Source organism: Piliocolobus tephrosceles, chromosome 4 (genome assembly GCF_002776525.5).
Source record: "Piliocolobus tephrosceles isolate RC106 chromosome 4, ASM277652v3, whole genome shotgun sequence".
Lineage (NCBI taxonomy): Eukaryota > Metazoa > Chordata > Mammalia > Primates > Cercopithecidae > Piliocolobus > Piliocolobus tephrosceles.
Window position 1 is genome coordinate 141,190,504 of NC_045437.1, and position 26,886 is coordinate 141,217,389.

Below are 26,886 nucleotides of genomic sequence, written 5' to 3' on the forward strand. Positions count from 1 at the left end.
GCCAAGGGCCAGGACTTTATTATTGTCACAGAGCACAGGAGAGACCACTTGGGTCTCAGTGAAGGTTTGCTTTTCCTCTTCTTCAGGGGAAGCTACTGTGAGAAGGGCCACCAGCCAGGCTAGGTCAAATGGGGTTGGGGCCACAACATGATAGTTAAACCCATAAACACAGACTTGATTTGATCCCAGCTTCACAACTTCTTAGCTGTGTGACCTTAGGTAAGTCTGTTAACCTCTTTCAGCCTTGGCTTTGTGGAGTGGAGTGAATGGCAGGGCCTGCTTCACCGAGGTGGAATGGATCAGGATGGAGGGGTTCAAGGCCTATGAAAGTGTTTAGCACAGCGCCTGGCAGATCGTGACCAGTCACTGAGTGGAAGCTATCATGACCAAATCTGATTTCTCCATGGTCTGGCCAGCCCTGTCGCTGCAGATGAGGAAGAGGGGGTCTCATTTCATAAATGTCTTCAATGCGGCCTGTGAGAAAGATGGCTTGGGATACCTGTGGGAGCTGCCTGGTCCCTGGCAATGTGGGAGTTGGACCCAAACATGAGGGTTCTGGGGCTTTGGCATTTACTACCATTTCTACAACCCCATGAAAAGCCCTAGCCAAGAGTTCAGGGAAAGTTCTAATTTTATTTTATTTTTTGAGATGGAGTTTCGCTCTTGTCACCCAGGCTGGAGTGCAGTGGTGTGATCTCAGCTCACTGCAACATCTGAGTGGTGTGATCTCAGCTCACCTCAACCTCTGCCTCCTGGGTCCAAGCAATTCTCCTGTCTCAGCCTCCTGAGTAGCTGAGATTACAGGCGCCCCCCACCATGCCTGGCTAATTTTTTGTATTTTTAGTAGAGACTGGGTTTTGCCATGTTGGGCAGGCTGGTCTTGAACTCCTGACCTCATGATCCACCCACCTTGGCCTCCCAAAGTGCTGGGATTACAGGCGTGAGCCACTGCGCCTGGCCGGAAAGTTCGGATTTTGTACCTGGATTACGTTAGGTCTTTTGTCATTCAGTCAGTTAGCATTCTCTACAGGCAGTCAGAGAGGCTGAGTTTTAAAATTATTTATGTATTTTTTAGAGACAGGGTCTCCCTGTGTTGCCCAGGCTGGAGTGCATTGGCTATTCACAGGCACAATAATAGCTCTCTGCAGCTAAGAACTCCCAAGATCAAGTGGTCCTCCCCGTCAGCCTCCTCAGTACCTGGGACTGTAGGCACTCACCACCGTGCCTGGCTTTTTATTTTTGTAGCTTTTGCTTTTGGCTAAGAAATTGCCATAGGCCATTGGACTTGAAATCAGAGCTGGCGCTGCCTTTTGCTGTCTGGGCAACCTTGGGCTGGCCACTTTACCTCTCTGAGCCTCACTGATCCCATGGATCTATATAAGGAGGGCTTTGAGGATGAACCAGCCTGTGGAAGCAAACGAAAGGAAGTGATGGGGGCACTGCTGGTGGTGCAGCGATGGAGAGGGTTTCATTAGTCGCTGACTCAAAAGTGAGGGGGCAAAATGAACCTCAGTGTGTGTGTGTGTGTGTCCAACGTCTTGTAGCAAGGTTACAGATCACCGTTTGTAGGGGAAGAGCCATAGTGTTCCTGGGGGTGGCTAGAGGCGCCACAAGAGGGCGTTCTGAGTTTTTATATTCTCTACCTTGAAAAATTTTCCATTTGTTCTCTGGCTGCACTCCAAATCGAACGAAGACTTATGGTTTTTAGTTTACCTAACTGATTGAATACGCTTTTAAAATGAGTTCATGTGTGTTTACTAGTTTATCAGTCATGTGGATGCAATACGGCGGCCCCTGTCTCAAGGCACATTGGGAAGTGGGTTTAGGGTGTGGTGGAGACAAGAAACGCATGCCTGATGGTGTCCTGGTTCAACCGCTGCTCAACTGGGTGGCCTTGGACAAATTTCCCAAGAGCACGGCAGTGCTGAAGTTCCCACATCCAGCCTCACAGGGATGTTACGAAATAGACAAGATGGAAAGAAAAGCAATGCAAAGGTTTGGAACATGGTTCATAAGCCCTCTTACCTCCAGGGACAGCCTTCTTCTTGAACCCTCATCCTGTGCTCCAGCCGAGGCCCCCATGGGAGTTGGCGGGGGCAACTCTGGGGTGGGAAGGAGGCGAATCCAGCTGTGAAACCATGACCTCAAGAACAGTATTTCCAGGAATCCCCATCTTAGCATTTAAGGGATTCCTGGGAAAACTGGACCGTGAGGACAAGGTGGGAGTGCGTGACCTTCAGCACCAAGGCCGCCGTGTCCCTAAGGACCAGCTGTAGTTCTCTTCTGCATCCAGGCCCATCTGTAGCAGCCAGTGTGGGGTGCCACACGTTGCCGGATGTGGCTCATTGCTCTGGGGGGAGTAGTGACTGGAACTTCAATTGCCCTGGAAAGTACCAGAAACCCTCTGGCGCCCCCGCCCCCAGGACTGCCCTCTGCTCTCTGCCTGGCTCATGTGTATTCCCCAGTCTCCTGCTAGAGGGGTGAATTTAAACCAACCATTCAGTTCCTAGGCTGGGTTTGGCAATTTCCTCTCTGATGACCTCCAGTAAGTCACTTAACCCCTGAGCCTTGGCCTTCTTTAATTATAAAATGCATGAGTCTAGGACCTACTGGAGAGGTGAGATGAATAAGATTAGGGGGAAGAGGGGAGGAGGAAGGAAGCCTGTAGTATTAATGGCAAGTGTCCGGGTCTGTCTTTGCTAAAAGTGACCTGAGATGTAAACACAAGATGGGAGCAGGATTTGGAATGTTCTCCTCCTGCTCCCCGGTCCCAGGTTCCATAATCATGTGCAATGGGTAAACATATGGATTTGAAGGCAGATTAGGGTACAATCTCAGCTCAGCACAATCAATATGTGACCTTAGGTGAGCTGCGTAAATGGGCCTCAGTTTTTCTAATCTGTAAAATGGGGCTATAACACCACCCACTTTCCAAACTTTTGGGGAGGTTAGATGAAACTGCTTGACTCCACGACTCTCCTCTGCTGCTCATTCATTGCATGTCTGAAGCCTCTGGGAGAAGTCAGACATTTGTGAGGTGCCTGGACTGGTTTCGGCAATGCCCCAGAGCCAAGGTTAGAAACAAAGAGTGAAGACCCTGACCTAAAGGCCAGAATTTTTATCTTCAGGGCTGGAAGGGTTTTTAGGAATTGTTTGATCCACAAATGATGAATGAGTTTCAGCTGTGAATCAATAATAGTGGCTTTCCAGGGCTCATTGTTGAGGATTCTGAAGCTGCATCTGAGCGCTTCAAGAATGGATGCCTGGTGGGGCATACAGGCTCAGGCCTGTAATCCCAGCACGTTGGGAGGCCGAGGCAGGCAGATCACCTGAAGTCAGGAGTTTGAGACCAGCCTGACCAACATAGTGAAACCCCATCTCACTAAAAATACAAAAATTATCCAGGCATGGTGGCACACACCTGTAATCTCAGCTACTCGGGAGGCTGAGACACGAGAATTGCTTGACCCTGGGAGGAGGAGGTTACAGTGAGCTGAGATCATGCCACTGCACTCCAGCCTGGGTGATAGAGTGAGACTGTGTCTCAAAAGAAAGAAGGTATGCCTTTACTGATTAGCTGTGTCTGCCATGGGCTGAGAAAGAGAAAGCCGAGTCAGGGTGCTGGGGAAATGCTAACACCTCATGCTAAGATGGACACACTGGAGTACGCAGAGGAGTCAGGACAGGCCCAGACTCGTGAAACAGATTGTGGCACCAGGGGAACTTGTGTCGAGGAACTTCCCCAGCATCACAAGTGGCTGACAGTATGGAGTCTGGAAACACTCTGTCCTTCCTGGTAGGGCCCCCACAACCCCCAGCACTTACCACTTCCAGGCTGATGGCTGCAGAACAACTTCTCTCTTCCTGAGCTACAGTGCTTCATCTCAGACTCCCAACTGACCAGAGATGCAGCACTGCACCTCAGGCTGGGAGACAGGGCGCTGCGCTGCTCCACTCTGGCGACCTGTGGCGGGCTCCAACCTGGCGAGGAGAAGGGGCATTACAGGGGACCTGGGCTCCACCCCTCCAGCTCTGGTCAGGAGGCTGTTGTAATTCCCCACAGCTGTGTTTCCTGTCTGTGGCCTGCCATTTGAGCACCCAGGACCAAACCTTGACCTTTTTTTCCTTTTCTTTTCTTTTCTGTTCTTTTCTGTTCTGTTCTTTTCTTTTTTTTCCTTTTCTTTTCTTGTCCCAAACAGCTTAATTTAGGAGAACATTTAATGAGTATAATTAAGCAGTTTTTAATACATTCACAAAGAAGTTGTGCAAACAATGGCACAATAAATTTTAGCTTATTTCACCACCCAAAAAAGAAGCTCCTTATCCTTAGACAACCCCTCGTCCTGGACAGACCAGTTTCTGTCTCTATAGATCTGTCTATTCTGGATATTTCAATAAATGGAATTATTTAATATGTTGACCTACCTTTTGATGCCATGCTCCATGTTTATGCTTGGTGCATCCCAGCCAAACAACCTCATTCATGGTACTTAACATTTTATATCATCAAACAATCAATTGTCTTCAACCTATTTTTCTTCTGCCACTCCTGTCTTCCCAGCCATCTTCCCAGAATGATTTTTCAAGATGTAAATATGGTCATATCTTTTTCAAGTTTAATATCCTACAAGGGCTCCCCATTGCCCTCAGGCTGAATTCTGGAGCCCGCCCCAAAGCCTGCAAGGGCCTGCCGTATCTGGCCCCAGTGACTTCTTCCTCTTGGGCTACAGTTCATAGATGTCCTTACATTCTCGCAGGGAGCCTGTGCCTACCCACTTCAGGCTCCCCAGGACTGTGCTGCTCCCCCTCACTTTCCTTGCCCATCTCCTCCTCCTGTGCTAGGTCTCTAATCAAGTGTCCACTCTGGGAAATCCTCCTTGACGTTTTTGTTTTTTTGAGACAGTCTCCATCTGTCGCCCAGGCTGGCGTACAGTGACGCGATCTCAGCTCACTGCAACCTCTGCCTCCTCGGTTCAAGCGATTCTCATGCCTCAGCCTCCCAAGTAAGTGGGACTATAGGCGTGCACCACCATGTCTGGCTAATTTTCGTATTTTTAATAGAGACAGGGTTACACCATGCTGCCCAGGCTGGTCTAGAACTCTTGACCTCAGGTGATCCACCCACCTTGGTCTCCCAAAGTGCTGGGATTATAGGCATGAGCCACAGTGCCCAGCCCCTCCTTGACTTCTTTAGCCATCAGCACCCCCTGCTCTGTGTTCTCACCCACCCTGTTCCCTCTTTCTAACCCTTTACCATGCTGGTAATGTGGTTTTCACTTACAACCACCTCCACTTGTGGACCACGTGGCTCACCAGCGAGGGGAAGGGACCTTGTCAACTGTGCTCACTACTGAAATCAGGGACAGGTGGTGTAGATGCCACCTAAGCCCAGGTTGAATGGCTGAATCATAGTTCCCAATCTCATTATCTCTAGTATCAGTGTTATTTCTGTGTGTCTCACCTGGCTAGATCTCCACTTCCTGAGGACAGTGCCTGTGTCTTGTTAATTTGGGGGGCCCTGGCTCTGACCCATGGCTTGGTACATGATGATGGACCCAGGTATTGCCATTTGGTGGCTGATTGGATGACCATGTAGATAATTCATTTTGTTTTCTGGGCCTGGCTTGGGTGGGAACTTTCAGGTGAGCAGGCAAAGCCCCTCCTCATTCTTCCTGCCCTGCCAAGATCCCAGGGCACCCCAGAGGACCTTCTTGCATTGCTTAGTGGTCACTGTGGTGGCCTTGATGTTGGATGACATGCATTTTCAGGAATGTCTGAAGGGGATGGGTAGCCTTTCTTCAGGACTGAGAGAGAACAGAAAAAATATATCTCCTTAAAAAAACAAAAACGGACCTGGGAGCAGTGACTCACGCCTGTGATCCTAGCACTTTGGGAGGCTCAGGCAGGAGGATCGCTTGAGCCTAGATTTCAAGACTAGCCTGGGCAACATAGGGAGCCTTTGTCTCTTAAAAAAAACAAAAACAAAAACAAACAAAAACAAAAAACAAAAACGATAGGTGCAGTGGCTCACGCCTATAATCCCAACACTTTGGGAGGCCAAGGCGGGCGGATTACCTGAGGTCGGAAGATCAAGACCAGCCTGGCCAACATGGTGAAACCCCGTTTCTACCAAAAATACAAAAATTAGCCAGGCTTGGTGGCAGGGGCCTGTAATCCCAGCTACTTGGGAGGCTGAGGCAGGAGAATTGTTTGAACCTGGGGAGGTGGAGGTTGCAGTGAGCCGAGATCTTGCCATTGCACTCCAGCCTGGGTGACAGAGTGAGACTCAAAAAAAAAAAAAAAAAAAAAAAAGTCTGTCTCTTACACCTCTGGCAGAATGCTGAAGTCAGGCCTCACTCCGGGAAGAGTGGAAAGAGTATTTCCCTCTGGTCTATCATGCCGGTTAGGTCAGCAGGTCAGTTCTGACAGCCTGTGGAGAGGACAACCTCTGTCTAAGGTATTGCCAGCCAGAGACCTGCTTTCCTCTTCTGTGGAATTCTCTTGCAGGAACTCTTTTCAACTGCATTTGGTTGCTGGGCACTGTGACTCATGCCTGTAATCCCGAGCACTCCGGGAAGCTGAGGCCAGTGGATCGCTTGAGCCCAGGAGTTCAAGACCAGCCTGGGCAACACGATGAAATCCTGTCTCTATCAAAAAATACAAAAAATTAGCCAGTCTCATAGCCTGGTCTCTACACGAATAAATAAATAGATTTTTAAAAATCCTGCATTTGGCTGGGGAGTGATTCCAACATTGGACTCCTTTGGGAGTCACAGACAGCTGGTCTGCTCTACTCTCCACGGCTCCCACTGCCCCTGAGAGAGAAGAGCTTAGCATGTTCAGCAAGGAGATTTCGGTAAGAATCAGGCAGGGTTATCCTGAAAAAGAGATGATTTGCTGCCGAGAACTAAGCTGACAAGGTGTGTCCTCCGCCTTCACTTGGTGCGTGATTATTTCCAAAGCCCTTTCAGATAAACTACCTTTGGCTTCTCACGTGCAGCAGGTGGGTAAGTGATGTGGGGGGGTTTGTAGCCTCTGCTGGGAGACAGGACACAACAGAATGGAAAGCAAATTGTCAGGGAGAAATTGATCCATTCTGTTGTGGAATGGATCAGTTGCTCCCTGTCAATTTGCTTTCAGTCCTATTTTCTGTGGGGTAGAAAGCCTCAGTTTGCTGCTATCATGTCTTTGACACCTTTCTAACTCTCACTAATTGCCCAGGCTTCAGGCCCAGGGCCTTGCAAGGCAAACTATTAGGTTAAAGTATAATAACATTGTTTCATTTTTACTGTATTTATGGTTACCTTTATTTGCTAATTATGTACAGTATCAGAGTTTTCTATTTACAGTAGCTATTTCTATTTGTATTAAAAAGGACTCATCTTACATTTAAAAATATTATAATCGTTTGCAGACATAGAAGAAATAAAATAGAGGGCATCTGAATGACTGAGTTTGGGAAACAGTGTCCGATCCCATTTAATCATCAGAACGGCTGGTGCCGCTGGCAAGGGAATGTTATTGCTTCTACATGGAGGACCAGGAAGGGAAGGGGATTGTTCCAGGGTCACAGGGCCTGAGCTTGGACCAGGGGAGTTGAAGACCATTTCCACCAAGGCCATTTCCACTCCAAGATGTAGGCTAAGATTATTGCAGCAAAGATAGCATCTCCCCTGGGTTTAGAATCAGGAACTAGATGGGAGGTAGTCCCATGCTTCTGAAGGAGAAACTGATGCAGGGAGAAGGGCTAAGGCACAGACTCTGACCAGGGGAAGGTGTTTGCCTCCATTTCCTCTGTGGTCCTTGAATCTGCCCACCCCTGGCTGTTGGTGCCTCATTCTGTTCCTTTGTGTCTGGAATAATCATCATGATTATGAATCTAATAAGCATGGTCATTTGTGGAATTTTATAGTCCTGGATATTGAATGTTTTCATTACGCAAGTCCCTGTGCGTCCACAAAGCTCCCCGGGAATGGATTTTTCCAAGGGTACAGAGCTGGGAACTGAACTGGGGTTCGTAACCCAGGGCCCCCATTTTAACCTCTACACTGAATGTCTCATGCCCTGACCAATTGGCCAGACCTTAGGTTTGGGGGCAGGGTCTAATCATTTCACCTCTCCATTCAGCACACTGCCTCTTCTATGGGCCAAGGGGAAGTGGGACTGAGAAACACGCCATCCTTGACCTGGAGGACCTCAGTCAGATTGAGTAGAAGGAAAATGCCCCTCACAAGGTGAGCAGGGGACAGACTCAAGTGGGATGAGAGAGAGAGAGACAGAGAAAGAGAGAAAGAGAGAGAGTGCGTGCCCTAGAAAGGACAGCCAAGCACATTCAGAGGACAAAAAGGTTCCCACCCCTGGGGAAGCTGAGAAGGCTTCCCAGAGGAGGAGTCAGTGCAGCTGGGCTGAGAGGAGGGGCAGAGGGGCCGGGAGGGAGGGGCTTCTCCTGGCTCCAGCAGCTCTTCCCTGGAGTCTTGCACACTTAGCACTTGTCCCAACCCCTGCCTCCTTCACCTGAGGGCCTCACTGAGAAGAGGGGTCTATGGCCACCCCTCCCCCATTCCACTTACCCCACCAAAGGCTCCCTCCTACTCTGGATCCCCAGTCAGGATGAGAGCCACCGCTTGGGGGTCCCAGGTTGCACTTCTTACCAGGCCCTTCTCTCTGTGGCTGTTTCCCCTTCTGTGAAAAGCAATGTTGAGCCAGGTGGCCTCAGTTTTACCTGATGGCTCTGGGTGCTGGCTGCCGGCAGCGTTGGGGGCCGCTCCTGGGTGGATGGGCTGTTTCCGCCTCTGTGCTCCCCATGTCTTCAGGAAATGTCTCTGGGCTGTGGGGGACCTCTGTCTTCTGTCGGGAGGCTTGGGGAGGCGTGGGTGAGCTGGGGAGGAGAAAATAAACAGTGGCTGTCTGGGTTTTCTCGCCAGGCCTGAGCCAGGAGGCCTCCCTGGGCTCCTTCCCTTATATGGCCAGGCTGCTCTGGGCTGGGAGCTTGCCGCAGAGCTCCCCCACCCTCTACCAGCACTCAGAGGGCCGGGGGTCATTGCTGGTCACCCAGGACTCTGCTGTTGCAGAGGCCAGAGCAGGGCTGAAGGTGGAGGGCAGGCCCCAGGACATGTGGCAGGAATTGCCTGGACAACTTGGGCAATTGGGGAGGATTTATGTTGAGATAAGGGATGGGAGAGAGGAACACCCAGAGAAAGAGGGGACCTACCCCATACTGACTTAACCCCCAACTCATGGTGTGATCCTAACCAAGCCCTTTCCCTCTCTGGGCTTCTGTTTCTCCCCCTCTCAAATGAGGGTGTGGAAAATAAGAATTAATTCTCACAGTCACTCTGTGAGGTGGCAGCTTGTATATCCTCATTTTGCAGAAGGGAAAACCAGCTTGGAGAGGCTAAGTAATTTGACCACAGCTTTCCAGCTGAAAGAGAGCAAGGCAGGATTTGAACTCCGGGCCGTCCGACATTAAGGTCTGTGTTCTGAATTGGCTGGTTGTCAAGGCTCCCGTTGTGGGTGACAGTCCCTTCCATGTGCCTTATGGAAAAGGGATTCTGTGAAGTTGCAATCCTGGAAGACCAGGGACGCCCCAGCGCCCAGTGACCCAGCCTGAAGGAGGCTGTTCCGCGAAGGAAGGGGGACAGGGACTGTAAGTATTCACCCTGGTGTCCCTGGCACATCACACAGGGCATGGCACAGGCTCAGGGATCAGAAATGGGTGTTGTGGAATCACCAAGAAAGGAAGTTTTGGCAGTCACACCTGTCCCCTCACCCTCAGCCACATTCTGAGGATGAAAGAAAACAAGGCATGAGAAAGCACCAAGATGCCACCTTTTTTTTTTTTTTTTTTTTTTTTTTGAGACGGAGTCTCACTCTGTCGCCCAGGCTAGAGTGCAGTGGCCGGATCTTGGCTCACTGCAAGCTCCGCCTCCCGGGTTAACGCCATTCTCCTGCCTCAGCCTCCCCAGTAGCTGGGACTACAGGCGCCCGCCACCTCGCCCGGCTAGTTTTTTTTGTATTTTTTAGTAGAGACAGGGTTTCACCGGGTTAGCCAGGATGGTCTCGATCTCCTGACCTCGTGATCCGCCCGTCTCGGCCTCCCAAAGTGCTGGGATTACAGGCTTGAGCCACCGCACCCGGCAAGATGCCATCTTTAAGACCAGCATTGCCTGTTCACAAGCTCTTTCTTCCCTCTGAAGCATTCCCTGTGTCTCATCCCCAGGCCAGTGTCTTCTGAGCTGACCACTCCCCGTTCAGCCCAGCTGCAGGACTGAAAGATGAGGTGAGTCTGCTCAAGGACGGGGCTCTGGTTGAAGCCTCAGGCTGGGCCCAAGTCCCAGCCAGCAGCAGTGACCATGGGAGAGGCTGCCGGAGGGGAGGGTGAGGGGGGAAGAGGGGGTGCGTCTGGGAACTGTTCGGAAATGTGCCTCGCAAAAGCACTAACATCCTGTGCGCTGTTGAGCTAGCCCTGGAACCTCCCTCACCCCATCCATCATTGTGGCATCCTCTCGGACCCCAGCCCCCTTCCTGAGGCCCACGGGTGGGGTGAGGGAGCAAAGGACCGACTGTCAGTGTGTCCGAGAGACCACAGCTGGCAGTTCTGCAGGCCTGTTTAGTGTCAGAGCCGGGCAGTCAGCGGGAGGAGGCGCCTGCAGCCCTCCTAATCCAATTTGTTTAAACCCAGTCTCTGTGGCTTATTTGCTAGTGAGGGAGGCCTGGGTGTGTGCTGTGCTGGGGTGCACGTTTGCACACATTTGTGGGGCATGCAGAGGTGAACAGGTGGACCATGTTATGTAAGACAGGCCTGCGACTTGTCCCACATCCCTGAGCGTCAGCTCCTTTCCTAGAACCCTGCCTCCTCCTCCCTTCTCCTCTGCTCACCTCCAAATCTTCCTGCACTTTTTCCATCCGCATGAGAACTGGTGCCAGAATTCTCCTTTGCAACTGACCCTACGTGCAACTCTGAGTGAATGCTTTCACTTCCACAGGCCTCAGTTTCTCCACTTGTCTTATGGAGCTGGCATCTCGCCTCGCCCTACCTGTTCCACCATGAGCATGAAATTTAAAAATTGGCAAGTGTGGGAATAATGTGATGAATGGTAAAAACTGCTCTGTGTTCTTGAGTTTCACCATGTGCCAAGGGCCGCGCCTGGGGACACCAGCCCGACCTCACAAACCCTCTCAAAGTCCTATGAGCTGGCTCTTTATCACTAGGCTCAGAGAGGTTGAGTGACTCATCCAAGATCACACAGCCCCAGGTCTTCCTGCTTTAGGAGCTCACTTTCTGGGGAAGATTACTATTATTTTCCCACATTTCTCTCAAGTCTATTATTCACCAAATCAAGTTGAATAACAGAGGCTTTATGTCCAAATCACACAGGCTTTGCATTGCTATTTTGTAAGGAGAATGGGGTAGACCGGATTCTTGGCTCCTAGTTGGATTTCCCTTCTTGGGTTCCATTTCTTTTTACCTACAACCCAGACTCTGACAGCCCTGAATTGTCCACACTGCCACCAATCAGTGGGGAGCCTTCCTTTACCAAGGCCCATTCTGCTTCTCATCATCCTGAGGCCCGGTTTCTTGGTCATTCTGAGGTTGGGGTGGGGAGTTTATCCTGAGAGACCCAGGTTACTCCAGGAGCCGCCTGCAGGTGGGCTGGGGTGGGGAGTGGCTGTGGGTGCCGGAGGGGTGGAGGTGGGGCAGGCTCACAGTTCTGTCTCTGAGCTGCCCGCTGCTGGCCCTCCTCTGGTCCCAGGAGGCTGCTTCTCCAGAGTTCTTGCTTCTCCAACACCAGCGTGGCAGGGGTGGCTCCCACCAGTCAGTGCCCTTGCCTGAAAGAAACAAAGATCTCACCTGTCAGAAGGACACCAGGGTGCCCTTTGGCTACGGTCGTGGCCTCTGAGGGTCCTGGCCAGGCTGCCAGGCTCTGAGGGATGGAGGATGGGTCTGGGCCACTTCTGGGTACTCTTAGGCTGAACCTACTGAGATCTTCCGGGCCTCAGAGATCCTGCTCCTTGGGCCCTGAGCAACCATTATCCCTTCTTGGCCTGCCTGGCTTTTAAGGGAGAGTTTCTGAGAAACTCCAAGCTCCAAGAGCAGGAGGAGCCACCTTCCCTTCTTAGCACACCCAGGCCCCTTAACAAAAGAACTGTCCTGAAAGGAAATTTCCCAGAGGCTCCTCTGACCAATGCCCCCAACTCAGCCTCACACATAAGAAAGGAACAGGTAGGGTTTAATCAAAATCTGGGGTTAACATGATGACCAAGACCAAAGGGACAGGCTTGTGGCTGTCTTTGATGCCTCCCATGTACACAAAGCTTTCAGCCTGCAAAACACTCCCATAACTCAAGGCACATTCACTGATGTCGCCAGAGGTAGGAATAATTCTTCCCCTTTCTGAAGTTCCAGGAGCCTGTGCGATTTGCCCAGGGTCACCTGTGGGACAGCATGAGAGGCAGACTTGAACCCAGGCTCCTGATGCTCAATCCAGCTTTCTCCTGGGCGTGGGCAGTAGCTGGCTGGATGACCACAAGTCAAAGTTATCATAGCCATGGTCATCGCAGAAGCCCCTGTGCCCTTTCCTGCCTTGCTCATTTCCAAGAAACATGAGGGGCTGGGAATGGGCCACATCTGTGAGCCAGATGGCACCTTAGTGAGAAGGCTGAGGCCAGGGCTCCAGGCAAGCTCACAAACTCATGCACACACCCAGCTCTTTCTGGAGGGACCTCTTTGCTCACAGTTCCCCTTCCTCAGCTCACTCACGCCTGTGCACTTGTTACAGCCCTTGCTCTCCTTGGGCTTCAGGGCCCTAGGGTTTCCACCATATGTCTGGAAAGAAAAGACACAGGCTTTGAGTCATTGCAGAACTGCGTTTGAATCTCGTCTCTAGCACTTCCTAGCTGTGTGATCTAAAGCCGGTGTCTTCACCTCTCTGAGCCTGTTTCCGACCTCACAGTCTTGTTTGTGAAGGTCAAATGAGGCAGATGTCAAGCGTGAGCATATTTCCAGGCACATCATAAGCCCATGATAAATGGCTGCCATTTCTATTATTAGCATGGGGCTGGGGCCATAGCAAAGCCCAGTCATGGGAGGAAGAGCAGAAGCAGGGAGAGAGCAAAGGTCTGAAGAGGCATCTGGGGAAGCTGTGGGAGCCCCTGCGTGTCCCTTTCCATGTCCCCTTTGTCGCACAGCTTCCCTGGGCCTCTGTTCCCAGAGTGCCCTCCCACCCCCTTGACACCCCAGCTGAGTTCACCAGCCTCACACGCTCCGCACTTCCTCCCCAGGGAGGGTTGCTCCGGGGAGTTTTGAGCAAGCCCTGGGAACGCAGTTTGAGGCTGAAACAAGAGCATTGCAGGGAAAAGGGAAGAGAGGGGGAAAAAAAAAGACCTGCCCAGCCTAGAATCCCAAGCCTTGCCTCGAGCAGCTCAGGCCCTGGGGATGGGTGGGGCATAGACACCAGGATCCCTGTGAGTCCCTGTCACTTGGCCCTTTGGTGAGGGCAGAAACTGGGAAAAGAGTGACAAAGGTAAGAGCCATCACCTGTCCGGCTGACTGTGCACTAGGCACGTTGGGACATGCTGTAATCATAATGACAGCTAACATGTCATTGGGTGCTTCTGATGCACCCCACACTTGCTAAGTGCTTTATTTTACACAGCTTTTCTCATCTGATCCTCAAAGTGACTTATGAGTTAGGTACCAATAATTTTCTTTTCTTTCTTTTCTTTTCTTTTTTTTTTTTTAAACAGACAGGGTCTTGCTCTCCAGGATCTTCCTTTCCAGGGCAACACCTGTTGCCCAGGCTGGAGTGCAGTGGAAGAGCCAGTTCACTGTAACCTTGAACTCCTGGCTCAAGTGATCCTCCCACCTCAGCCTCCTGAGTAGCTGGGACCACAGTCATATGCCACCATGCCCGGCCAATTTTTTATTTTTTAATTTTTTGTAGAGATGGGGGTCTTGCTGTGTTGCCCAGGCTGGTCTCGAACTCTTGGCTTCAAGTGATCCTCCTGCCTTGCCCTCCTGAAGCACTGGGATTAGAGGCATGAGCCACTGTGCCTGGCTGAATTAGGTACCATTCTTTTAATTTTTTGTTTCTTTACTCAGAGATCCTTGTTTTAAAGAATTAGGTACCATTCTTATCTCTGCTTTACTGAGGCTCCAGGGGTCACAGCACTCCCTCCTGGTTACACAGTTAGTGAAGATTGGCTCCAGGCAGCCCTACATGCATTCTCACAGCTCCTTTGTAAGACCAACTACTCATATCATTTTTACAGAGTGATAACCAGAGTCAATATCTCTTGGCAATATTTCGGTGTATTGTACGTTGTTCTTTCTGGAGAGGTGTTTGTGAACAGAGAAAGCATTGTCAGTATAAGTAAGACCATCTGAGCCCTGGAAAACCATCTGTCTCCAGAAGCAAGGGGGCTTCTCCTTTTGTTGGTGGTGGTGTTCTGCCTCTTTCCCATGGCATTTCTCCCCTCTGTGCTGTTTGTTAAAAGAAATTCACATCATGTTGAAGGCATTGGTTCTCGGCGGGGCACAGTGGCTCTCACCTGTAATCCCAGCACTTTGGGAGGTCAAGGCGGGTGGATCACCTGAGGTCAGAAGTTCAAGACCAGCCTGGGCAACATGGTGAAACCCCATCTCTACTAAACATACAAAAATTAGCTGGGCACAGTAGCACATACCTGTAATCCCAGCTACTCGGGAGGCTGAGGCAGGAGAATTGCTTGAACCCCCCAGGAGGCGAAAGTTGCAGTAAGCAGAGATCACACCACTGCACTGCAGCCTGGGTGATAGAATGAGACTTTGTCTCAAAAAAAAACAAAAACAAAAACAAAAAAAAAACAAAAAAGGCATTGGTTCTCCCTCTGTCCTATAAGCTTTGCAAAGAGCATGGACCTCCAGGGTTCCAGGGGCTTCGCAGGGACTGGGCAATGCTTTCTAGACAATACAGATGTTGGTTTCTTCTGGAATGTGTTGGGTGGGAGGAGCTGCAGGCTAGGTACCAGGTTTTCTGTAGATATGCTGTGTGATGGTGGACAAGGGTATTCCCCTCTCTGAGCCTCAAGGGCCCGCATCTACATGATGTGGGGGGGATAGGACTGGACTCCAGAGTGTCCCGAGTCCTTCTAGGTCAGACACGGAGGGACGGTCTGACCCCACCCCATTCCCTGGTGTGAGTGTGCGTGTGAATGCAGGTGAATGGCCGGCATAGATCTCCATGGAGCGAGAGAGAAACTGGTGCATCTGGGAATGAGGATGGCACTCGCTCAATGCCTCCCACTCCCTTGCCCCCATCCTACCCTTTATTGCTCAGTCCCAAAGTAGGCCCCAGTGATCTGGACCAGGTGGATTTTCTGCACCAGGACTTGAAGTCTTGGAACGTCAGTGCTGGAAGCACCCTAGTCTTGCACCCATTGTTCAGATGAGGAAACTGAGGCATGGAGAGGAGAAGCAAGGAACTCAAAGTGATTCAGCCAGTCACAGGTTCAGCTGGGACTCCAGCAAATGTCCTGACCTCTTCTGCTCACTGGGGGATCCTGATCGGCCAGATGTTAAACAAAGGGGCCTCGGGAGGAAGGTGGAGAGAAGAGAGCCTTTAAGTTCCTTTTGCTTTGAAGATGGAATAATCATGACTTCCTTCTCCAAATATCTTTTGGCCCTTCCTAGAACCAGATGGCGGATGTTTGGAATTTATGTTGTAAATAGTATTTAAGAAGGGGTGGGAGTGCAGATGTGTTACTTTCTTCCACCACCAGAAAGGAGATCTGAGGGAGAGAAGTGGGGGAGGGAAGCTGACTATGAAAAGATTTTGGGAGAAGGAAGAAGTGAGGGGGAAGGAAGACAGAACAGCGATGCGGGATGGGAGGAGAGGGAGCGAAAAGGGAAGAGAGATGGATGGAGTGAGACTGAGAGCAAGACAGATAGGAAGAGAAAGGGAAGGGAGAGAGCGATGGGAGAAGAAGGAGGAGGAAGAAAGATGGGGAGGGGGCTCTCAGGGTGCAGGCGCAGAGACGCCCCATCTTGAGTTCAGGAGCAAGCCCTTGAGTTTTCTAAAAATAGCTCAGTCTTTCCCCCAGCAGGGTTGGCAGCAGGGACCAAGAGAGGCACGCTTGCCCTTTTATGGTAAGAAAAAGTCCAGATCCTTAGAGCGGGAGCTGGGCTGGGGCCTGTAGTTCTGGATGAAGTCCAGCCCCAGGGTCTGGGGTGGGACAGGGCTGAATCGGGGGGAAGACTTGGTGGGATTTCCTGGCCTCAATGGCCCTACCCTTGTGGAAGATAGGGCTGAGGTAGGTGTTGGCAGGGGCCTCCCAGGAAGGCACTGGGGTCCTGGTAGATCCTTAGTGTTATGGCAGAAAGTCTTCTAGAGACATCTGGTCCACCCTGTGTCTCTGTTTTCACTAAACCATTTTTTTTTTTTTTTGAGATGGAGTCTCACTCTGTCCCCCAGGCTAGAGTGCAGTGGCGCGATCTCAGCTCACTGCAACCTCAGCTTCCCAGGTTCAAGCAATTCTCTTGCCTCAGCCTCCTGAGTAATTGGGATTACAGGCGCCTGCCACCACGCCTGGCTAATTTTTGTATTTTTAGTACAGGCAGGGTTTCACCATGTTGGTAAGACTGGTCTTGAACTCCTAACCTCAGGTGATCCACCAGCCTTGGCCTCCCAAAGGGCTGGGATTACAAGCATGAGCCACTGCGCCTGGCTATCTCTGTTTTATAGAAGAAGAAACTGAGTCTCAGCCAGGGGAAGAGATCGTAGCTCCCTGTGTGGGGGTTTAAGCCACCAAGCTAAATCGCTGCCAGGGTCCACACAAGGACAGCTTATGTGCCTGTTATCCTGGAGAGCAGTGTGGTCAGTGGCAAGAGCACTGTTAGGAGTCAGGAAACCCAAGGCCCATTCCCAGTTTGCTGTGTGACCTTGAGTCATCTGTGGACTCTCTCTGGTCTCAGCTTTCCTCACTGGGGTGATCTTAAGGGTTTTCTTAGCTTTTTGTCTCTCTGGGAATTTCACAGCTAGAAAGCAAAGCCTGGGCATAGAAGATGCTGCTATGAGGTGAAACGGAATCCCTGAGCTGCTATTTTCTTTCTGTGCCTCACTCACTTACTGTGCCGAGCCGGGCAGGTAAAATCTGCCGATGGACCGAGACTGATGGAGAGGAGTCCTTGCAGGAGACAGGAGGCAGATCATGGCTGGAATACCCCACTGCCCAGCTGGTTGGGTCTAGCCCCTTTTTTTTTTGGAGACAGTCTTGCTCTGTCGCCCAGGCTGGAGTACAGTGGCGTGATCTTGGCTCACTGCAACCTCCACCTCCCAGGTTCAAGTGATTCTCCTGCCATAGCCTCCTGAGTAGCTGGGATTACAGGCACCCACCACCACACCCAGCTAATTTGTTGTATTTTTAGTAGAGACAGGGTTTCACCATGTTGGTCAGGCTGGTCTCAAACTCCTGACCTCATGATCTGCCTGCCTCAGCGTCCTAAAGTGGTCGGATTATACGAGTGAGTCACCGTGCCTGGCTGGGTCTAGCCTCTCACTGGACACACTGAGGCCAGAGGAAGCTGCATGCTCAAGGTCACGTTGAAGGTCATATGAAGAGTTAGGGCAGAGCCAGGAATAGAACCAAGGGTTTCCATTCCCAGCTTTGGGCTGTTTCCTCTGCAGGAGGCCAACAGCATTGGGGACCATCTCTGGCCGTTCAAAGGGACCTCCTGGGCAGAGCAGCCAGAACTCAAGATAGGCTGCCATCCTAACTATCTCTTGGACATAGCATCCTGCCTGGGCACCGCCTCTCCTCTGTCCCCTGCCCCTGATTGTGAAGAATGTACCATAGTCTCCATCTTTGGCTAGAAGGCAGAGAAGAAGCAAAGGATGTGGTCAGTCTGGCAGCATGATTTTGGGCATGTCTTTCCTTGTCACTGGGCCTCAGTTTCTGCATCTATAACACGAAGAGATAGGCCCTGATCCTCTTTAAGGTCCCTCAGCTCTAAAAGGACTATGATGCGATGAGTATGGGATTGAACACCAGGAATATTTATTAAGCATCTACCAGGGGCGCCAGAGTGAATGTGATGGATGCTGTATGACTCTGAGCTCTGCAGTCAATGTGAGGTCGGGGCACATTGCCTGAGATTCCTGGAAGCCCCATTCCCAAGATCCTTCTGTCTCTATTCTAGAAACCCCTGGGCTGACTCTCTGAACCCAACTTGAACCCAGGTTCTGGCAGCTCTGGTCTTGAGTATCTAGGGAGGGCTGCTGGCCTGGGCAATGTAGTTGCCCACTGCTCCAGGACCCTCACAGGTGCTTGGCCATGCCCTTGACTTCTAGGTCCTCTCCATCATCTCCCACGCTGCTGTCCACTTCCCCAAGCCCTGTCTGGTGGGCCACCCAATCTACTCCACACCCTCCGTCTCTCCATGCTTTTTCTGTGACTCAGCCCAAGAGGATTCTTGCTTTCCTTTCCCAGCCTCCTAGGACACCCCCTCTGACCACTGAGGGAAAGGATGGAACAGAAGAGGAAGGGGGAAAAAAAGAAAGCATCGTGGTTCTAAATTTGAAGCTTTCCTGTGACCCTCCTGGAATTTCCACGCAGACTCTCTGGAGCGTGTGAACAGGGCTCCCAGGGACCCTGGCCCCCTTTGTCTCATTCCTGCCGGGCGGAAGGCCATCAGCTGAATGTTCCCCGGGGAACTCCATCTCACAACCAGGCTCCAAGTCTCTTTGGTCAGGCCTGGTGTCCCCTGGGAAGGCAGGAGGCAGCAGTGGAAAGGAAGTGGGAGGTAGGAGGTAGGAGGTCCAAGAGGCCCTTGTGCAAAGTTAGGGCAGAACTGATGTCATGTCTGGCTGGGAATCTGACATCCAGGCTGCAGGAAGGCCCAGCTCATGATTTTCCCAAAGCAGCTAGAGCTGGCATGTGAGATCCGAGGCTGGTGGTAGGAAAGGCTATGATGCCCAACCTCTTCTGATGTTTGACTTCTCTCTATGGTGTCTCTACTAAGCTTACATACCTCTGGTGATGAGGAGCTCACTACAGATGTTCCTTAACTTATGATGGGACTACTTCCTGATAAATCCATCATCAATGGAAAGTATTGTAAGTTGAACGTGTTTTTTCTGTTTATTTTGTGAGACAGAGTTTTGCCCTGTTATCCAGGCTGGGGTGCAGTGGTGCAATCTCGATTTACTGCAACCTCTGCTTCCCAGGTTCAAGGGATTTTCATGTCTCAGTCTCCGAGTAGCTGGGATTACAGGCACGTGCCACCACACCCGGCCAATTTTTGTATTTTTTTTTTTTAGTAGAGATGGGTTTTTGCCACATTGGCCAGGCTGGTCTCGAACTCCTGAACTCCTTAACTCCTGATCTGCTCGCCTTGGCCTCCCAAAGTGCTAGGAGGACAGGTGTGAGCCACCACACTTGACCCGAATGTGTATTTTTGACTTGCGATATTTTCAATATAGAATTGGTTTATCCGAAGTAACCTTATAACCCCATCACAACTGCGTTATAAGTTGAGGGGGGTGCCACATGCATATAGCTTTCATAGCATTTTAAAAGAGAAAATTGTAACTCAGGATATGTCTGTACTTCCTAATCCCCTCACCCTCTTTGGACAGACTATTGGAGGTGTCTTCCTAGTATTCTGCTGCCATCTGCCATGTCCTCTGGGGCTGCACAGAACAAGTCCTTGCTCCCCAGGAAGCTCTGGAGTGGTCTGAAGATGGTGACTGCAGCCCTCGGGCTTCCTACCCCTCCTAGTCCCACCTGAGCTCTCTTTTCCCCATTGCCTGACATCTCAGAGTTGCCCATTATCCAAATTCCTAGGTCTCTGCCCTGCACTGGGGTTCTTGGCTGATGGTATTTTGGGGAGAGGGACAAATAGGCTAAAGAAAGGCATTCCCCGCCGGGCGCGGTGGCTCAAGCCTGTAATCCCAGCACTTTGGGAGGACGAGACGGGCGGATCACGAGGTCAGGAGATCGAGACCATCCTGGCTAACATGGTGAAACCCCGTCTCTACTAAAAAATACAAAAAACTAGCCGGGCGGGGTGGCAGGCGCCTGTAGTCCCAGCTACTCAGGAGGCTGAGGCAGGAGAATGGCGTGAACCCGGGAGGCGGAGCTTGCAGTGAGCTGAGATCCGGCCACTGCGCACCCCCCTCGGGGACAAAGGAAAAATCCCTCTTATAAAAAATAAAAAAAAAAAAAAAAAAGAAAGGCACTCCCTCCCAGGGACAGACAGAGGACAGACAGATACCAAGGAGAACTTTCCCCAAGCTCTGAGGCTTTGGTTTCTGTTGCCAAAGCTACCGCACACTCTAGGCCTTTCCTGTTTCTCCAACCTGCAGCCTCTCTGAGCTTCAGACCAACTCTCAGTTCCAGCCAACTGGGCTTCCCTACTGTTCTCTGAAAATGCCTCTGTAGTCCTGCCTCCATACCTTTGTACACAGAGCTCTCCACCTAGAATGCCGTCGTCTTCTCTGTCTATCCAGGGCGTGCCCCAGCTCCTTAGATGTTCCCTCTCTGAGAATCCAGGTGTCTACTGTCACACATGGAATGACCTCAACTGTCCCCTCTGTCCCAAACCAGGGAACATCATGGCCTGAGGCCCCAGAGGAGTAGGGCACTTACCCAGGTGTGCTGGCTGCAGAGCCAAGGCCTGGTCCTAGCCGGCCTCTTTCTCCTTCACTCCGCCTTGCTTAGCTCATCTGGGCAGATGCTGTCAGACTCATTGGGGTTGTGAGTCACCTGCCTGGTGGCTGGCAGGCTCTGGGCAGGCTGAACGGGGTCTCTGAGCCCAGCAGCCCAGCCAGGGGTGGTGTCATAGCCTCTGTGGATGCCATCCCCAGGCTAGCAGGCAGACTCCCTCCAGACACTCCACCCCCATCCTGCCTCCCTGGAGGGAGAGGAGGAGTAGAGTATATGGCAGCAGAGCAGTTTGGAGCTTTTTTTTTTTTTTTTCTTTTTGAGAGAGAGTCTTGCTCTGTCACCCAGGCTGGAGTGCAGTGGCGTGATGTCGGCTAACTGAAACCTCTGCCTCCTAGGTTCAAACAATTCTCCTGCCTCAGCCTCCAGAGTAGCTGAGACTACAGGCATGCGGCACCATGCCCAGCTAATTTTTGTAATTTTAGTAGAGATGGGATTTCACCTTGCTGACCAGGCTGGTCTCGAACTCCTGACCTCATGATCTGCCAGCCTTGGCCTCCCAAAGTGCTAGGATTGCAGATGTGAGCCACCGCGCCTGGCCTGCAGCTTTCTTATCTCCCTTGAAGCACAGCTAAGGTCAGAGGAGGAGACTTTAAGGAGGGGGCTTAGGCTTGTGGCTGGTCGGGGGTTCTTGCAGAGGAGCCATGGTGGGATGGCTTTCTCAGTCTGGACCTAGCCAACTGCCCCTTCCTCAGAACTCAAGTGGGCTGTGCAGGGCACGGGGCAGCCCAAGACTGACGAGGTCTCCAAGGTTACTCAGCCCACCCTATGGGGTGCTTCTGGGTAGAAAGGACTGTTCTGCCAGGGTCTACATTTTTGAGCCTGAGCAGCGGTGGGGGGGTCGAAGGGTCTGTCTCTTCTCTTACTGCAATCATGCCTAATCTGGAAGGAGGCTTCGGACTTCCAATGGCCTCCTCCCCCAAACACCCAATCCAATGGCCTCCTCCCCCAAACGCCCAAGCCCTACTAGGCAGGTCAGAACCAGAGCTAGTTCTGGTTCACAGACCCATTGCGGGTGGTCCTAGAGTGCAGCAGCTAAACACACGATTTTCGAATCAGTCAGAACTGAGTTTGAGTCCCAGCTTGGCCTCGTACAGGCTGTGTGACTTTGGGCAAATGACTAAACCTTTCTGAGCCTTTGTGTGCCCAGAGGGATAATGGTATTTATCTCAGAGTGCTGGGTAAAGGTCCAGGTACTTGAAAGGACTTGATAGATGGCAGGTGATATTTTTGAGGGAATAAGGGCAGTTTATCCCCCAAAGTCCAAAGAGTTGGCACCCAGAAGAGCATCTCTTTGTACTGTGAAGAAGCTGTCTTTAGTAATCATATTTTAGCAGTTATTATTATACAAATTTAATTTAAAAATTTATAGTAGAGACAGAGTCTCCCTATGTTGACCTTCAGGCTGGTCTCGAAATACTGGGCTCAAGGGATCCTTCCACCTTGGCCTCCCAGAATGCTCAGATTACAGGTGTGAGCCGCCATGCCTGGTCTTAGCAGTTATTTTTTATTGAGTACTTACTATGTGTCAGTCACTGTTCCAAGGGCTTCATGAGTTTTAGCTCATTTAGTGAGTTAATCCAGACAACTCAATAGACCAATGAGACAGGTACTCTTAAATCATCTCTATACTACAGATGAGGTCACTGAGGCATAGCGTACCTATGTAAGTCGCCTGAAGTCCTACTGCTGTTGTGAGGCAGATGCAGGATTCAAACCCAGCAGCCTGGCTCACATCTGGCACCTCTAAGTGCCAGCCTATTATATCTGAGCCCTACCCAGCCCTGCTCCAGACCCGCCTGGTACCCTCGTCACCCGGGCACGGGGACTCACTCCACATTGGAAAGGCCCCAGCCTTCGGAGTCAACTTCAGTTTCCTCATCTGAACAAACGGGGGCCTGAGTGAGTGGACCTCTGTGGACCATGAGAGTGGGTCATTCACACAGTGCATTAAGGCATGTTTCGAACTAGAGTAAAGGTTTCTGGTGGTGCAGTGTTGTTGCCAACAGCCTCTTTTGCAAGTGGGCAGGGGGCTGGCCAGGGCTCCCGCAATGTGCAGTGAAGCCCCATGGGACCTGTCTAGACAAGCTGTTAGCAGCCAGCAGCCACCTTGGGCTCTTTCCCCCAAATTCCTGCAACTCACCCTCCCAGGCGAACTTTGATTGGACCCCGGCCACTGCATACTGCTGGGCTGGGGAAGGACCACAAGGCAGTTCCCATCTCATCCCATCCCAGGGCCTTCGTAAATGTCCTGATGAGGGTGCTCTGCAACTTGTGCGTGGAGGGCAAACTTCTAGACACCTTTGTGCACAGGAGCATAGCAGCCTACAGAAGGCATACCTATGTTTTTATTTCCATGGCTTCCTTACATTTTTTATTACACAAATTTGATACATGCAAAATGAAGTGTGCAACCTATATGCTTCAAGGAATCTGATGACTTCAAGTGTGGTCAAGGAGATGGGGATGCTCAAACACTGCTGATGGGATCATTACCTGGTTCAGCCACTTTGGAAAGCAATCTTGTGCTCTCCTGTAAAGTTGATAGGCCTGCACCCCGGGACCCAGAACCCCTTCTAGGTATTAAGCTCTGGAGAAAGTCTGGCTTATGGGTACTAAGTGATGTGGACAAAAATGGTCATCATGACAATTTGAACCAGACTTCATCCACCCCATCCATGGTGCTGAGCGCCCAGGAGAGTTCAGTTGGAAAATTGCAGGAAAAGCCCAGCAGTGAGGACCTCAGAGATCACCTCCCCGAAACCCTCAGGCTCACCCAGGAATCAGACACAGTGATGGTGTGTGGTGTGGAGCCTGGATCTTTCTATTCCTCAAGCATAGGTGTTGGCTGGGTGCAGTGGCCCACGCCTGTAATCCTAGCACTTTGGGAGGGTGAGATTGGGGAAATCGCTTGAGCCCAGGAGTTTGAGGCCAGCCTGGATAAATGGCGAAACCCTGTCTCTATAAAAAATACAAAAAATTAGCCAGGTGTGGTGGCACACGTCTGTAATCCCAGCTACTTGGGAGGCTGAGGTGGAAGGATCGCTTGAGCCTGGAAGGCAGAGGTCGCAGTCAGCTGAGAAGCGTCACTGCACTCCAGCCTGGTTTATAGAGCGAGACCTCATTTCAGAAAAGGAAAAAAAAAAAAAAAGGATAGGTGTTGGGTGTCATTTTCCCCCAGAACTGGCCAGGCTGGGAAGGGGCTGATTTTGCCCAAAGGGCTGTGGCGTGGCTGGGAGGGACCAGTGATAAACTTTCTGTTGTGGGGAAGCAGCAGGGTTGCAGGGAAGAGCAGTGGCCTCAGAGCTAGAAGGCTTGGGCTCAGGCTCCGGCAGAGCCTCCCTCCTGGCCTCCGTCTCCTCTGCGAGGTGGGATTCTTCGTTACTGCCCTCAGAGGTGTTGGGGTGGGCAGCCCAAGAGTGTGCGTTCTACGGATGCATAGACTGGGTTCAAATCCCCTTGGCCACTTTTTAGTTGCGTGACATTGGGTGAGCTGCAGTGGCTTCCTTCTCTAGAAAGTGAGGGCGAGGGAACGATGCTGATTTCTGCCTCACAGGAATCCTGGGAGGATTAAATGGTAATGCAAGCTGTTCAGCACAGTGTCTGACTCCCAGAAGTCTCCCATACATATTCTGCCCCCTTCCACGAGGTCTGCTGGAGGGTCCCCAGGAAGTTTTGAGGTAGCTAAGAGGCAGGGCAGGAGGTAGGAGACTCCTGGGGGAGTTAGCACCCCCAGGGGCAGCTGGCACACACGACTTAACTACTCGTGAGCTGTGTGACCTCAGGTAAGCCGCCTAACCTCTCTTTACCTCAGGTACCTCATCTGTGGAGTGGGGATAATAATTGCCCCTTCCTCACTGGCTCTTGTGAGGAATAAATGAATTAGTTCATGTGAAGATCTTAGGTAATGCCTGGACCTCACAAGAACTCCACAAATAGTGTAATCTATTTCTCCTGATTTGTACCACCTTACGGAATCCCTGGCTGGGCAGAGACGTAGGTTCTCTTCCAGCTCTGCCATCAGCTCGCTAAATAACCTAAAGCGGTGCTTTCTCTCTGTGGCTTCCATTGCCTCGGCTGTTTGTGAGAGTCCTAGGCTGCCCTACAGCCTGGCATTTCCCAAACTTCCATGTGCATGGGAATTCGTGGGGAGCTCGTAATGCAGATTCCTAGGCCCTGCCCGGGGTCCGCTGTCAGCAGGTCAGTGCGCAGTGGTTCAGATACATTGCTCACACAATACCCGAGAAAGGCAGGAAAGGAGGCCCCCCAGTCCTTCAGGCATCTCAAGCTGATCACCTTCCTGTGTCCCACAGCCTCAGACTTTCGATTCCTCCTGCCTCTTTCCAGAGCCTGTTCCAGTGCCCCTCAGCAACTCTGGGCATTCCCTGGCTGGGTTCCATTCCCACTTCTCCCTCAACATAGCTCAGGGTATCTTGCCCGCAGGCGGTGTGGGCTCGGACTGCGATGTCACATCAGCCCCATTCATCCTGCTCTATGTGCCTGCATCCTTCACTCTTCATGACGACCATGCAATCTCAGAACTGTACCCATTTTACAGAGGAGGAAGCTGAGGCTCACACAGCAAGCAACTTGCCCAGAGTCACTTGTCCACTAAGTAAACAAGCCATAGTTGGACCCAGGCAGTTGAATTCAGAGCCTCCTTCTGAACCATGTTGGCCTTGGGCCTTGTGTGACAAGAAGCAGGAAGGTGAGGGTACCTGACAGAGGCCGGTGCTAGAGGACTGTGTTCTGTTCTGGGCTCCGGACGTAGCCAGAGCATGTTCAGAGGAGCCCGACTCCACGTCGTCTGTACATCTTCAAGTTCCAAACCTAAGCCTCTGCCTCTACCCAGCCCTGCCTCCCATCACAAGCCTCCTGCGTTTCTCTGAATCTCCTGGTCCCACCGCTTCATCCTCTGAAGCCCTCTGCTGTCTTCTCCATCCTTTTCCTACTTCCACGTCCTGCACTCCTGTGTGGTCGAATCCAGAGATCAGTCCTTTCCCCACCAAAGGCTGGTTGCAGTCAAGTTCATCTGGAGGGCTCGGGGCAACCCTCTGGCCAAGCCTTCAGTCACAGAACCTTCAGCTACTCTCCCTCACTCAGGCTCAAATTCCAAAAGCTCCCACAGGGCTTCATCTGCTTGGATTCCAAGCTTGTGGTCAAAGGGCAGACTCGGCTCAGGGATCTCCTAGGGGAACTTCCCAACACTGGCTGTCCCTCAGGCACAAACAACTCAGAAGCCACATCTGCAGAGGAATCATTTTGTCCAATGGCCTTACTATACAGATGGGGAAACTATGGCCCAGAGAGGGGAAGGGGCCAGCCCAAGACCACACAGCCAGGCACTGAAAGCAGAGCTGGGGCCGGAGCCTAAGTGCCCGCGTCTCCTCTCGCCAGCATCCCTTCCCACTGCTCCATGTGCAGTCGGCACCCAGCCTTCCCAGGATCTCTGCCTGCCTGCCAGAGCCTGAGCTTACATTGCTTCTTCCCCAGCTTTGTTTCTTGAAACCATTATTTGAAAACCGTTTTCCTTGCCGGGAGCCCCAAGCTCTTGGAATTGCAAAATCAAAGCCCCATAGAATGAGGAAGAAGCACTGCCTATGTAGAAGCTGGGGAGACTGCCCCAGACTCGGGCGCCATGGTGAAGCTCGGGCTGATAGGATGTTAACTCTGACTGCTCCCTCTGCCCCTTCTTCCCCCAATTGACTACAACAACAAGGAATCCAAGAAGCCAACAGGACCACAGAATTAGAGCCGATGAGCTGGATGGATGCTTAGAGATCATTGACTCCAGCCCCTGTGCAGATGGGGAAATTGAGACCCAGAGAATCTGTGTCCAGAAAGGGACAGAGCCAGTTAGCAAGAGAGCAAGACCCCCAGATGCAGCATCCCGCTGGGGAAATGTCCCAGAGGCCCCCATCCACGGATCCCAGGTCTACTGCTGGTGCTTACCTTTCCTGGGGTCTGGTCCAGGTGTGGCTCCTTGGGGCCTGGAGATGGGAACCAGCCTGTTTGGTGAGTGGTTGGGGTTGTCACTGCTTCTCAACTAATTAGACCCAGCCTCGGGTGCCCCTCGCTGCCACAGGGGCATTTTTAAGCAGCTGGCACTGAGCCCCCCTCCCCTTAGTCCCTTGCCTGCGGCTCCCTGGCCACAGAGGCCACTCTGCCTTTTACCTTATATGAGCT

General features: G+C 51.6%; 1 long non-coding RNA gene across 1 annotated transcript; it reads right to left on the reverse strand.

Moving 5' to 3' along the window:
• Positions 1-26,886, reverse strand: LOC111552648. The gene is made up of 5 exons (XR_002734696.1): positions 26,653-26,886; positions 11,708-11,829; positions 8,571-8,878; positions 3,826-3,981; positions 1-119 (listed from the first exon to the last, which is right to left on the reverse strand). It is a non-coding gene; the product is annotated as an uncharacterized LOC111552648 (long non-coding RNA).